Genomic DNA, 12,310 nt, shown 5'->3' on the forward strand with positions numbered 1-12,310 from the left:
CTTTATGGAATGAAGAAATTCAAATATAAACATCAAGCTATTTGCCTAATGTCACACATCTAGGAAAGAAAGGGGTTAGGATGTGAAAACCAACAGCCCAGCTCCAAAGCCTCATTTCAACCACTCTACGACACAGCCACACCTATCAGCAGATTGCACAGATTGCCTCAGCTAAGTGCTGAAAGTGCATGGAGCTAGACAGAAATGGTTAGTGGTGAAAGAGTAGAAGCAGATGTATAGGTAAGGAAGTAAGGAGGGGTCTTAAAAATTATACCCTCTGTTTAAAGAAGGTTAAAGTATGCATTAAAAAAGTATCCAAGGCCAGATGTGAGCAAGAATAAAGGATAGATTATGGGTATGACTGGATCAGAGGGTTCTGGAATGTTCCAGAAGGTTCTGCCATGTTCCAGTGTGATCTGAACTGAAGCTTTTTATGGAACCACTTTATATGTGAAGAAAGTGTTTGTTGTTGCAAGCACAATACATACAAAAAAAAATTACTCAGGAGTAACATTGCTCTGTAGTTCGACCTTGGTGAAATTGGACAGGTATTCAATTTGCTCCACAATTTCAGGGGCAAAGCTACTGACTTGGAGAAGCTCTGGTCAACTTAAAGACAGTTTTTCATGTGAAAACAAGAAGTGACACCCACGCTTGAGAACTTCAGCTGGTCTGATTCAGTTGGTTTGACCTCGGTGGCCCCAAGCATTCATCCTTCTCTGAAAATATGTCCATTAATTTTAAATTTCTTTTGCCCAGGAAATATTTCAGAACTTCATGGAAATGCAGGTTCCTAGACATTGTCCTCTATTTTTTAAGTTAATGGTGTTTTGTCTGAATATGAAGTGGTGCACACAATACGTAAAAAATTTAAAATGAACACAAATTATGTCATAATATAGAATCTAAAAGATAAAATATGGCAAATACAAATTATAACATACACTACGCATAAACTATCATATGTCATAATGCATAATATAAAACCCACAATATAACCTATGACACGTTATAATTTATAATATCCATAAACTCTAATGTGTCAAATTCATGTAAATAGAACATGCAAAGAACAAAAATCACCCATCACCTGCCACCATGCTGCAAGATTTAAGAAAAGTCTGATTGTGAAATTGGTCCATCTACACCAGCTCAGCCTCTGCTGCAGAGTCGGGAGTCTGATACCTATGGGATCAGCCATGAAGAGGAACTAAAGTGGTGAGATCATTGCGTCTGAAAAGCCCCCTCTTCCCTAACAGGAGTGGCCAGAAGTGCCCTCAGCACCAGGAACAGTGTGCTTACAGTGGAAGCAGCTCCCGGGTATGCATGTGAGCATCAGGATGAAGTTCCTACAAGACCACTTCCCTTCACCTCTGCCTGGGGAGCCTGTCCTCCCCAGACCCCTCCTTGGGAGGAAGCCCCACCCTTAACCCACACATCGGCCCTGAAGTCCAAGCCGCACCTCATACTTGCTTCTCCCTTTTCCAGGGTTGGGTCCTGTCTCTCAGATATCCATGAGCTACCAAGCCAGAGGCCCCCTTGAAGAAGTGAAAGTAGAAACCCAGAAGTTTTAAAGCTTCCCCATCTCCCCTGCAGCTCAGATTTCTCTGTGAATTAAATACTGTGTGGGTTGAATTTGAGTTGGCCCTCCACTGTTTGTGTCCCTCAGATCAGCTTCCCAGTCTTTCCCGGACCTCACCGTTCCTACACAACCCTGGGCTCCATCTTGATGGGTTCAAGGTGTCGACCCTTTCAGGGTTCTAGCTGTTGAATTCCTACAAGGCATCTGCCGTCAGTCAAAATATGCACTGAATTTTAACAGCAAAACGAGATTGGAGGAAAAAGAGAAACTCCAGTCTTCCTTCTTAAACTCCTTCCTTCTTAAACTCCTTGTTAGTTCTTCCGATTCATGGGGTTTACTTGCCAAGCCTGCAAACTCCGGGGCTGTGACTATCCCCCCTGGGACAAGAGACCAAGAGTTAATTGGGAAAGACAACTCCATGATCCCAGGACATTCATTTTCTAATAAATAGCATCCACTCGTGCTCAGCTCCAAGTAAGACAGACATAGCTTTGGTCCTCAAGTGCATCTGCAGAAGATTCACACAGGAGGATGGGGTAGAGAGAGAAGATGGGAGGGGAGGGGAGGGGGGATAGTAGGGGATAGGAAAGGTAGCAGAATACAACAGTCACTAATAGGGCATTATGTAAAAATGTGGATGTGTAACCGATGTGATTCTGCAATCTGCATTTGGGGTAAAAATGGGAGTTCATAACCCACTTGAATCTAATGTATGAAATATGATATGTCAAGAGCTTTGTAATGTTTTGAACAACCAATATAAATAAATAAATAAATATAGAGAAAAATTTTAAAAAGAAGATTCACACAGGACATCAGATATATTTCTTCAACTAAGGCCAAAAATTCGTAGTCTAGTCATTTTCTCATCTTATGTTATGCCCAGTTTCAATATCCTAACAAGCCAACAACAATGGAACAATAAACCTGAATGACAATATAATAATAACCAAATTCTAGGAAAAAAAAAATCATCCCCAAATTAAATTGCTCTCTATTTATTAAAACCTCAAGGAGAAACTAAAGTTGCACGTGAATTCACTTTGAATTGACAACTGAGGATCCAAAGTATTTTCTCCTCACTCTTGAATTCTGATGCTCAACCAGAGGAACCTTGGGTTCCTTCAGCCTCAGTATTGCCCATTTCTACAAGAAACTCTGTGCATCCCGTTTTCTTCTCTAAATGCCCCAGGATCAGAGCATTATCAACTCAGTAAACTCATTGGTACCCATAAAAGTTAGAAAACAAATGTAGAGAACTCTTTGCTCTATCAAACACAGTTGATTTTCAGCTCTTGTTATGCATGGCTGTTAGGTTATATAAAGTTGTCATCAACACTGAATTAGTGAACCCTGAGCCATCACTCCCAGGGGCAATACAGGGTTAGGTTTCTGTGAGTCTCTGGTCACAGGTTACTCAACTAAACATAACCTTGTTTTATGCACGTATCTGTTTAAAAACACTTTATTTAATATATGTGTAAATAAATTATAATTAATTTTTTAAAAAGAGAGAGAGATTTTTTAATATTTATTTTTTTAGTTTTTGGTGGACACAACATCTTTATTTTTTTATTTTTATGTGGTGCTGAGGATCGAACCCAGCGCCCCACGCATGCCAGGTGAGCGCCCTATCGCTTGAGCCACATCCGCAGCCCTATAATTAATTTTTTAACATTGAACTCATGACCAACAACCAACAGCGCTGACTTATGCTGCAAAGAAGTACATCGATCATGTGCATTTTCTCTAACACAACACATCACAGCATCCTGTGCTGAGGGATAGGGGACAGCACTTCAGCACTACACCAAGGGAAGTTTTAAACAGTAAAATCACCAACAGAAAAATAGAAAAATGCAAAACAGTCCACTGAATGGACCACAAAAACGACACTTGCTCCTTGTATGACAGCTGAAGCAAGAAGGCAGGGTACCTCATTGGACCTGCGCTAATGACCTCCAACCTAAATAGACTCAAATCTTTTGTCCCACTGTGCATATCCTCAAATGGTCACAAAAGCTTCCCTCTACTGATTTGGGGGTTTAAATAAATTTTGCAAGCTTGCAAATATGGAATCCACAAATAAAGAGGATTGACTGTCTGTTCTCATAGCTCAGTACATTCCAGAGCCAAATTGGGTTCCCTTCCAAAGGCCATGGGAAATGTCAAACCTGCCTGGAGGGAAAGGAGTAGAGTCAGAGAAAATGCAAAGAAAAGGAGAACACCTCTTGCTAGCCCTTTCAAGATACCAACTAGTCTGCGACCCTTGCCCTGTGACCTAAGTCTCTGAGCCTCACCACATTTGGATGAAATCTTTCCTCTAAAGACCAATGGTGGCACAGTGCTTACCATATCCTGGAGGACAAATGGAACAACACAAAACAAACCCTCTGTACTGTACCTCTGCGCTCAGGGAGTTGTTGTTGTTGTTGTTTGTTTGTTTGTTGTTTTGTTTTATTTATTTTCTTTTTGAAGTCTTATTGGTCTTGTAGAACACATATGTGCAAACCAGGAAACTGCCAGGCAAGTGACAACAGTGACATCTGAGCGACAAGGTCCTACATAGCCAAACCCTATAACTCAGGTGGACAGCAGCAGCCAGGCTCCTAAGCCCTGGGAAAGTAGATCCCTGGGAATTCTTCCCTCAAAGTCTCACCTCTGAACTTCAGGGTGTGAGTCCATATGCTTCCAAAACCACGGGGTGCGTGAGCAGGGAAGACCCTTCAGTGCTGTACCTGCTCCCCCCCCCTCCCAGTCTGAAAAGCCCAGCCTGGGAGTCACCAGTGTGTGAGATTTAAGCAGAAACTCACCATTTTTCTCTACTTCATTCTGTTTCTCATCTAGAAATAACTGCAGGAGCTCCAAGGAAAGTGTGCATGAAATTTTCCCCTCTATCAGCCGCAGGATGGGGCAGGAGGTGGGGTTGGCAGCATGAGGTCATAGCTGCCCACATTTCATTGCTCTTCATAATAGAAGAAAGCACCTTACTGTTGGGACCACCTCTTGAGTTCAGGTGACTGCCCACAAGGCCTCCAGCAGAGAGGAGCATTCTCTGCCTGGAAGCTTAATGTTCTATCTGCATCACTGATTGCATAATTTCTGATAAAGAATGATTTCAGGACCCAACCTGTGGGTTCAACCACTTGGAGGTGGTTCCTTTTTATCACAGAACAGATAAAAAGTATAGATGACCTTATCACAAAGTAAGTCAGATATATCTTTTGGGGTTAAGAATTAAAAAAAAAAAAATACAAACTGAACAAGAAACCTAAGGGAAACTGGCACTGTTTCAAAGAAGGCTGTTATCTTGGACACTAAAGAAGAAGTGGTATTCATTAAACAAACTAAAACAAAAAGCAAGTGTTGGTCCACAATTTGTGTGTTGTCAGAACTTCTAAATTTTTTTTTTTTTTTTTTAACGAAGGTGGACACTGAGTTAGAAGAGAAGGATTTCTTTTAGGAGAAAAGTGGTAATCTCTGAGAACAGGTTAGATCCTTATAAAAGGGAATGGAAAATGTACTGGGCCTGTTTCTAAAGATCAAAAAGGACTGTTGGCTTCCAAGGCCATGCAAGACCCAAGAGTGGTATGGAATTCCAGAGCCAGGAATGGTGGGATATGTTCTCCTGAACTCAGATGGGTTCCAATATTGATGGTATTTTGGAAATTTCCACTTTGACCTATTACAGATCTAGAGGGATGAGAGCAGGCAGGGTGATATCCCTTAAATGCTCTCAAATAGGCCTTGTGGTCACAAAGATGGGGTGCAGGGGAATGTCTCAGCGTGTGCTCGGAGAGAACAGGCCCAGATGTTTGTAGGTCAAGCTCTTCAGGGGAAGTTCCCAGGATGCAGCAATGAATTCCCAAGGGTCAAGCACAGCACCCAGCCCCAGCATACTACACAGATGGCCCCAGTCCTTCCAAAATTGTGTACCTACAAAGATTCCAGGAAGGTTGATACCTTTTAGGACAATATGCATTTTTTTTAAAAAAAAAAAGTATAATTAAAACTTTTTTATACACCGTTGGCAACACCGTTGGCTCCACTAAGTAGAGGAATTCTATAATGTATGCATTAAAAAATATGAACTTCAAATCCTACTGGGGCTGTGAGATTTGAGATAGATCCAGATATGTAGTTTTTGTTAACAAATGGACGCTTTTCCATTACTAAGGGGGGAAAGACACTCGGAGGAGTTGATCTCATCTAAAGGTGACTTTAGCCGAACGTAAGAATGGACATCAACTCCTCTGGCCACAGAAGTACACTCTTGAAAAGCTGAGGATATTTTCAACATCCAGGTGCTTAGTGGCACCAGGACACTAGATAAGACACTAGATGTAGCGGCAGCCAGGTGGGTCCGTAGCCATACTTCTCACTGTCTCGGGGACGCCAATGCGCCATTTCATACATGTAAATCAAAGCTTTTTTCCTTTTTTCTTCTTTTCTTTTTCTGAGGTCTGTTTTTTTTTTTCTCTTTCTTTGACTTTCCAGGGTTTTTGTTTTTCTTTAATCTACCCACAAGATATGCAAATACTATTACATCACATTCAGCTCTCTGACCTATACTTGAGTCACCTCTAAAGATAAAATCTCTTACAGAATCTAACAGGAAATGTCTTTTTTTTTCCTTTTTATTGGTGCATTATAATCATGCAGAAGAGTGTGTTCATTGTTAGATATTTGTACATGCATACAATAATAATATAACAATATGCTTTGGTCGACTTTATTCCCGAGTTACTTCCCCTTTTCCTTCCCCTGGCCCCTTTCCTCCAATCCATTGGACACCCGTCTGTTTTCATAAAATTCCCCCCCTTGATTCTCTATAGCTTCCACATTGGAGAGAAAACATATGACTCTTAGTTCTCTGAGTCTGGCTTATTTCACTTAACATGGTGTTCTCCGATCCTAACTATTTACCAGCAAATGACATAATTTCATTCTTTTTTGTGGCTGAGTAAAACTCCATGGGATAGATAGACATGGCCTTTTCCCATTCATTCATTGACAGATACCTTGGCTAACAAGAAATGCTTAACAAACTTGGCTTGGCCAGGCCCAGCAAGAACTAGAGTGCAGATGAGCACAGTGGTTACAAGATCCACACAATCTCTGCAAGAATCTCCCCACTGCTTACCAGCAGTGTAATCTTGAGCAAGTTATTAAACTTCTCTAAACCTCAGTTGCCCTATCTATAAAATGGAGACCTCCATTATGACTTCACAGGATTATTGCCATGATCTATAAAGAAAGGTATGCAAAGTGCTTGGCTCCTAATAAGAGCCACAAATAGGAACTACTCATCCTTAAGGAAAAGTATTTTTTTTTTTTTAACCCATAGGTGTTTCCAGCTGGTCTCTATTCATTTTGTGCTGTTACAACAAAGTGTCTGAGGCTGGGTTTTATAAAGAGAAGAGGTTTATTCAGGTCACTGTTTGGGAGGTCCAAGAATTACACTAGTACACACTTGCAAAAGAAGGACTCAAGGGACAGGCCAAGTTCCCTTATAAAAATCTGAATTAGGCAGAGGGGGGTAAACGGAGGGGAGAGGGTATAGGGATGGGAAGGATAGTAGAATAAATCAGACATTCATAGCCTATGTACGTATATGACTACACCACAGGTGTGATTCTACATCATGTACAACCAGAAGAATGAGAAACTATGCCCCATCTATCTATGATGTGTCAGAGGGCATTCGACTGCCATGTGTAGCTAATTAGAACAAATTTTTTAAAAAAGAAAGAGAGGGAAAGAGGAGGGGAACAGGATGACCCTTAATTTTTCAACAGAGAAGTGTTAATCATCTCTTCTTAGAAGCAAGATTATTTGACAGATAAGTTGATGATAACCCTATCATTTAATATGCTCCATATCCTGTGATTTCATCAAACAAAGTAGTATAAATTGACAAAAAGAAAAAAGAAAACCCTATCTCAGTAAGACTATTCCCAGGAGAGTTAAAAGTCCAACAAGGTAGCATTAATTCATCTTAAAGGTCCAACCAGATCTCTTAGAGGCCCCACCACCGCAGTACTGTGACTTTGGGAATTAATGCCTTGACATGAGTTTTGGTGAGGACCAGTCACATTCAAACTCCAGCACCTCCAACCGCCCTGGGAAATAGTCGTCTGGTAATAGGACTTCCTTTTCTTTCTCTTGCGTATGGTCAGTTAAGTGCCTCCTGAGAGAAGTGATAAAATGAGCTGGCGATCATCATCCTAGCAGAAGAACATAACGGAACTTCTTCTTGTCTTCCTGGACTCTGAAGGGAACAGGTTTCTGTGCAGAAACCTAATGGGTTCTCGGAGGAGAGAAGATACTGTTCCCAGGGATTCCAAGTGAAAGAGGCAAGTTACAGGGCAGTAGAGTGGCCCTGCTACACAAGACTCTCAAGTTATGAAGGTGGATTGTGGCCAGAGGCCCCAGCACAGTTGTGGTCCATCAGAAAAGAATGACCACCCGGGTCTGGAAGTACAACTGGAATCGGGAACTGAGACCAGGGAGGGTATCCAGCAGCAGTGACCATCTCCAACAATAACCCACGTGGCAGAGCAGAGCAACAGCAACATTTCCCTCCCACCATTGATGAAGGCTGCAGTAACAAACGGCAGCAAGTGGGAAAGTGCTATTATTGCTTTTTGTGCTGAGGATTGAACTCAGGGCCTCACTCACACTAGGCAAGCGCTCTCCCACTGAGCTACACACCCATCCATTAAACACTTTTTAAAAATTTGTTCTGATCAGTAATACATGACAGTAGAATCCATTTTGACACATCATACATAGGTGAGTATGACTCCTCATTCTTCTGGTTGTACATAATGTAGAATTACACTGACCATGTGATCACATATTACATAGGGTAATAATCCGATTCATTCTACTGTGCTTCCTACCCTCACACCTCCTCCCCTCCCTTCACTCCCCTCTGTCCAATCCAAAGTACCTCTTTTCTTCCCTAGTGCCCCCTTATTGTGAATTAGCATCTACATATCAGAAAAAAACATTCCTACGTTGGTTCGTTCAGCTTAGCTTATTTCACTTTGCATGTTAATCTCTAGCTCCATCCGTTTACCAGCAAATACCAGGTAGGTTACACATTTTCTTTTTATCCATTCACCTGTTGAAAGGCATCTGGGTTGGTTCCATAGTCTAGCTATTGTGAATTGAGTTGCTATGAACATTGATGTGGCTGCCCCACTGTACTATGCTGACATTAAGTCCTTTGGGTATATGCTGAGGAGTGGGAGAGCTGGGTCAAAGGGTGGTTCCATTTTAAGTATTCTGAGGAATCTCCATGTGGCTTTCCAAAGTAATTGAACCAATTTTCAGTCCCCCCCCCCCAGCAATCTAAGAGAGTACCCTTTCCCCCACATCCTCGCCAACATTGATTACTGCTTGTCTTCTTGATGGTTGCCATCTGACCGGAGTGAGATGGAATCTAAGTGGAGTTTGGGTTTGCGTTTCCCTGTCTGCCATAAACACTTTTTAATGGGAAAACATACTATTATCTAAGAAACATAATTTTTAACTAAAGGCAAAAATCCATGGTTGATTTAGCAAGGCCTTGGCATGGAAAGTACTCTGAGAATTCCCCCTGTAGGAATTCCCTGGGCCCCCAGGTCCCTGTCAAGTCCTCAGTGCAGCAGTCAGACTCTTGCACATTCGTCAGGTGCCTGGACCAGTCACCCTTGACCTCTCTTTCCTTCTCATCAGTGCAGGCAAGGCCACGCCTCCTCAGCCTCCTCCCAGGGTCCTGCCAGGCAGAGAGCTTCAGGAAGACTACAGAGTCCTGATTCCTGAGCCCAAAGCCATTAGGGAATAGACAGCAAGACTGTCCCCATTTCTCATTTTCCTACATGTGACCTCATGTTCAACAAGAGAGGGGGTCAGTTCCAGATATTTTATATTTATTTCTATTTATTAATAATTTAATATTTAAAATGTTGATTTAAAGTCATCTGAGAATTTAATAAAGTGAGAGATGGGGCTGTCGGATTTTTTTATGCCTGGTTTAATATTAGGTGCACAAGGGAGTAGCCTTTCTAGGAACTGGGAAATTGAAACAACAGCTTCCGGCCACCTTCTTGAGGGTCCGGAAGCCTGTTACAGGAGGACGCGTGCTCAGCTGGTGTACACTGACACCGATGACAAGCAGGGCTCAGAAAATTAGACCCCAAAGCAGACTTTGCCTTGCAAAGAAACTGGAAGGATTTAGAAGCTGCCCTGAGAGTCAAGGTCTATAATGCTCCTTTGTTTCTCCCCGACCCTGTTAGATATGGAAAATGAAAAATCCCAAGATAGTGCAGCCCAGGAAAAGGGAGTGAAAAAGAAAACAAAAAGGGAAGGAAGGAGGGGAGAGAAATCTAAAATTTCATCAACCAAAGGAAAATTAACCACCAGGGAAGAAACTCGGAGTGGTCAGGTTATAAGACAGACAGCTCTAGTCTAGTCTCCAATCATTTCTTAGACCCTCACTTCCCTCTTGCCTATGACAAACTTTAACAATCTGGCCATTTTAAAATAAATTTGTATGTCTGTCTCCAGTTACTTTTTCTACTGTTCACTTATTTCAGCAGACTCAATTACTGGAAGTTCAAGAACGAGTTGAATTTCCCTGTGCAACCATGGCATGCACCTTCAAGGGTAAGTTGAGAAGAATGACAAGCATCAAAGTTACCTTCCAAAGAACCAAAGACATTTTCTCTTAAGCTACAACTCTTTTAAGTACTCAGCAGAGATTCGGATTCTAACTTTTCTTCTATAATCAAAGCACATATCAAAATCAGGATCCTGGATATTTTCACATGCACTACTTTAGCCCAGAGACAGCTTCACAACGTCTTACAAAAATAAGTTGGGTCAGGGAGGAAGGATGCTGTTATGGGGAGTTCTGTGGCTCAAATCCTGGAACGTTGCCACTTACTGAGGACTTTATATGTTAGGCCTAAGTCAAGCTCACATAGAAGCTAAAACACCTTTATAGTAAGGCATTATCATTTTTGTTGTGTCAGAAACCAAGGCATGCAGAAGTAAGGGTCACATAGCAGGTGTGACAGCCAGGATCAAAAGCCTAGTCAAGGTGGTCTCGAGGTGGCACTATCTGCCTAATCTTTGTGCTGATTGTTTATTTCTCATCAGTCTTTTAGGTGGGTGGCCATACCCTCTGGCTTAAGGTTAGGAAGTAGAATGTGGGCTAGTCAGTGATGTCCTAGCAACAAAATCGTATCTTCTTGTTTGTCTTATTTTTATCAGTGATACCCTGTTGCCCTGAGTAGGTCACAGAGTTGGATGTATTATGGGACTAGATAAGTGAACTTCTCGCTGTCTAGAGCTTTGCTTCCCCAGATAAATGAACTGACAGCATCTGCAGAGACAGACATCTCAAAACAAACACATGTTCTTAGGCAAGTAGAAATATCATGTGCCTCATAGAACAGACTGTTCAGGAAAAGCTTTTGGAGGCAAAAAGCCAATGTGTTTCTAGAAATGAGGGAGGTCCTAGGAGTCTCTAAGGCAGCATTCTCTGAATCTTGATAAGAATAATATGTTGACCTAATACCATAAGAGGTTGTGAGATAGCAAAGATGATCTTACGAATTAATTAATTAATTAGGTAAGAAGTGTTAAAGTTTTTTCTTTACATATAACAGCATTTAAAATTAAATCATATTTCGGTTAAAAGAACAAAATTTCACAACTACATGTTGGAATGCCATGTTAAAGAATGGAACATAATCTGTGAATATTCACATAAAGAGAGATGTGCAGAAAATAAAAATGGGAAATGAACAGACAGAAATCCTAACATGCAGCCATACCAGGATTCGGTACGTAAAATTCTAGCATTTTAAATATGGTTTAGCGTTTGTTAAAGGTACATTATCTAGAATAGAAGGAGATAAAAGAAGCTTAAGCTTTCACATCTCAGAGGAATCGTATTTGTTAGTTTGTTTCTCTCCAGCAGAGTTCAGAATACTGAGGGAGAATAAAGATTCCAGGAATTGTGGTTGGAAAGAAGGAGCTGAGTAAAGAAAAGAGAAAATGAAGGAAAGGGAGATAAGGGAAAGCCTTCATTTTGACCCACAGCAAAATATAACCCAATCTTCCTCCTAACTGAACACCAGAGTCAGTTGAGTCCTAAAACCTTGTGACCACACAGAGGTGACCAGAGGCCGCCCGTGAGAAGCCGGGATACTAGTTGGGAGGCTCCCACAAGAATCCCACCAGGAAGCGGTAAGGACTAAAATTTAGGGGGAAAAAAAAGGTTAGCAGGAAGAAAGAAGAAGAGCAGATTGTATTTCTGGGTTTAAAAGTAGGACGAATTGGATTCATTATTTTGTATTGGAAGGGGATAAAGGAGTCAGGACCACATTCAGGCCAAGGGGAATGGTGGAGGTCCACTCCCAGAGGTACAAACCCTGGAGGAGGAGGATGTGGGACAGAGGAAGCGGTGGCCAGTTCCCTTTGGATAGGCTGATGTTGAGGTGTCGTCTTGACATCAAGGTCTTGGAAATGTCAACTAGTTTAGTTTCACAGTCAACTAAATCATAGGTCCAGTATCGTCAGCATGTGAATTGAAGCTGATATCACAGGGATGACTGGGGTCTCTTGGGAAGACAGAAGACAGCCAGAACTGTGAAGCAAGGAGGCCTAGAATCAGGAGATTCTAGTAGACAACTGAAGAAAAGACACTTGTGAAGGGAAATACAAAGTAAC

The sequence above is a fragment of the Ictidomys tridecemlineatus genome, chromosome 12 (genome assembly GCF_052094955.1).
Source record: "Ictidomys tridecemlineatus isolate mIctTri1 chromosome 12, mIctTri1.hap1, whole genome shotgun sequence".
In the NCBI taxonomy this organism is placed as follows: domain Eukaryota; kingdom Metazoa; phylum Chordata; class Mammalia; order Rodentia; family Sciuridae; genus Ictidomys; species Ictidomys tridecemlineatus.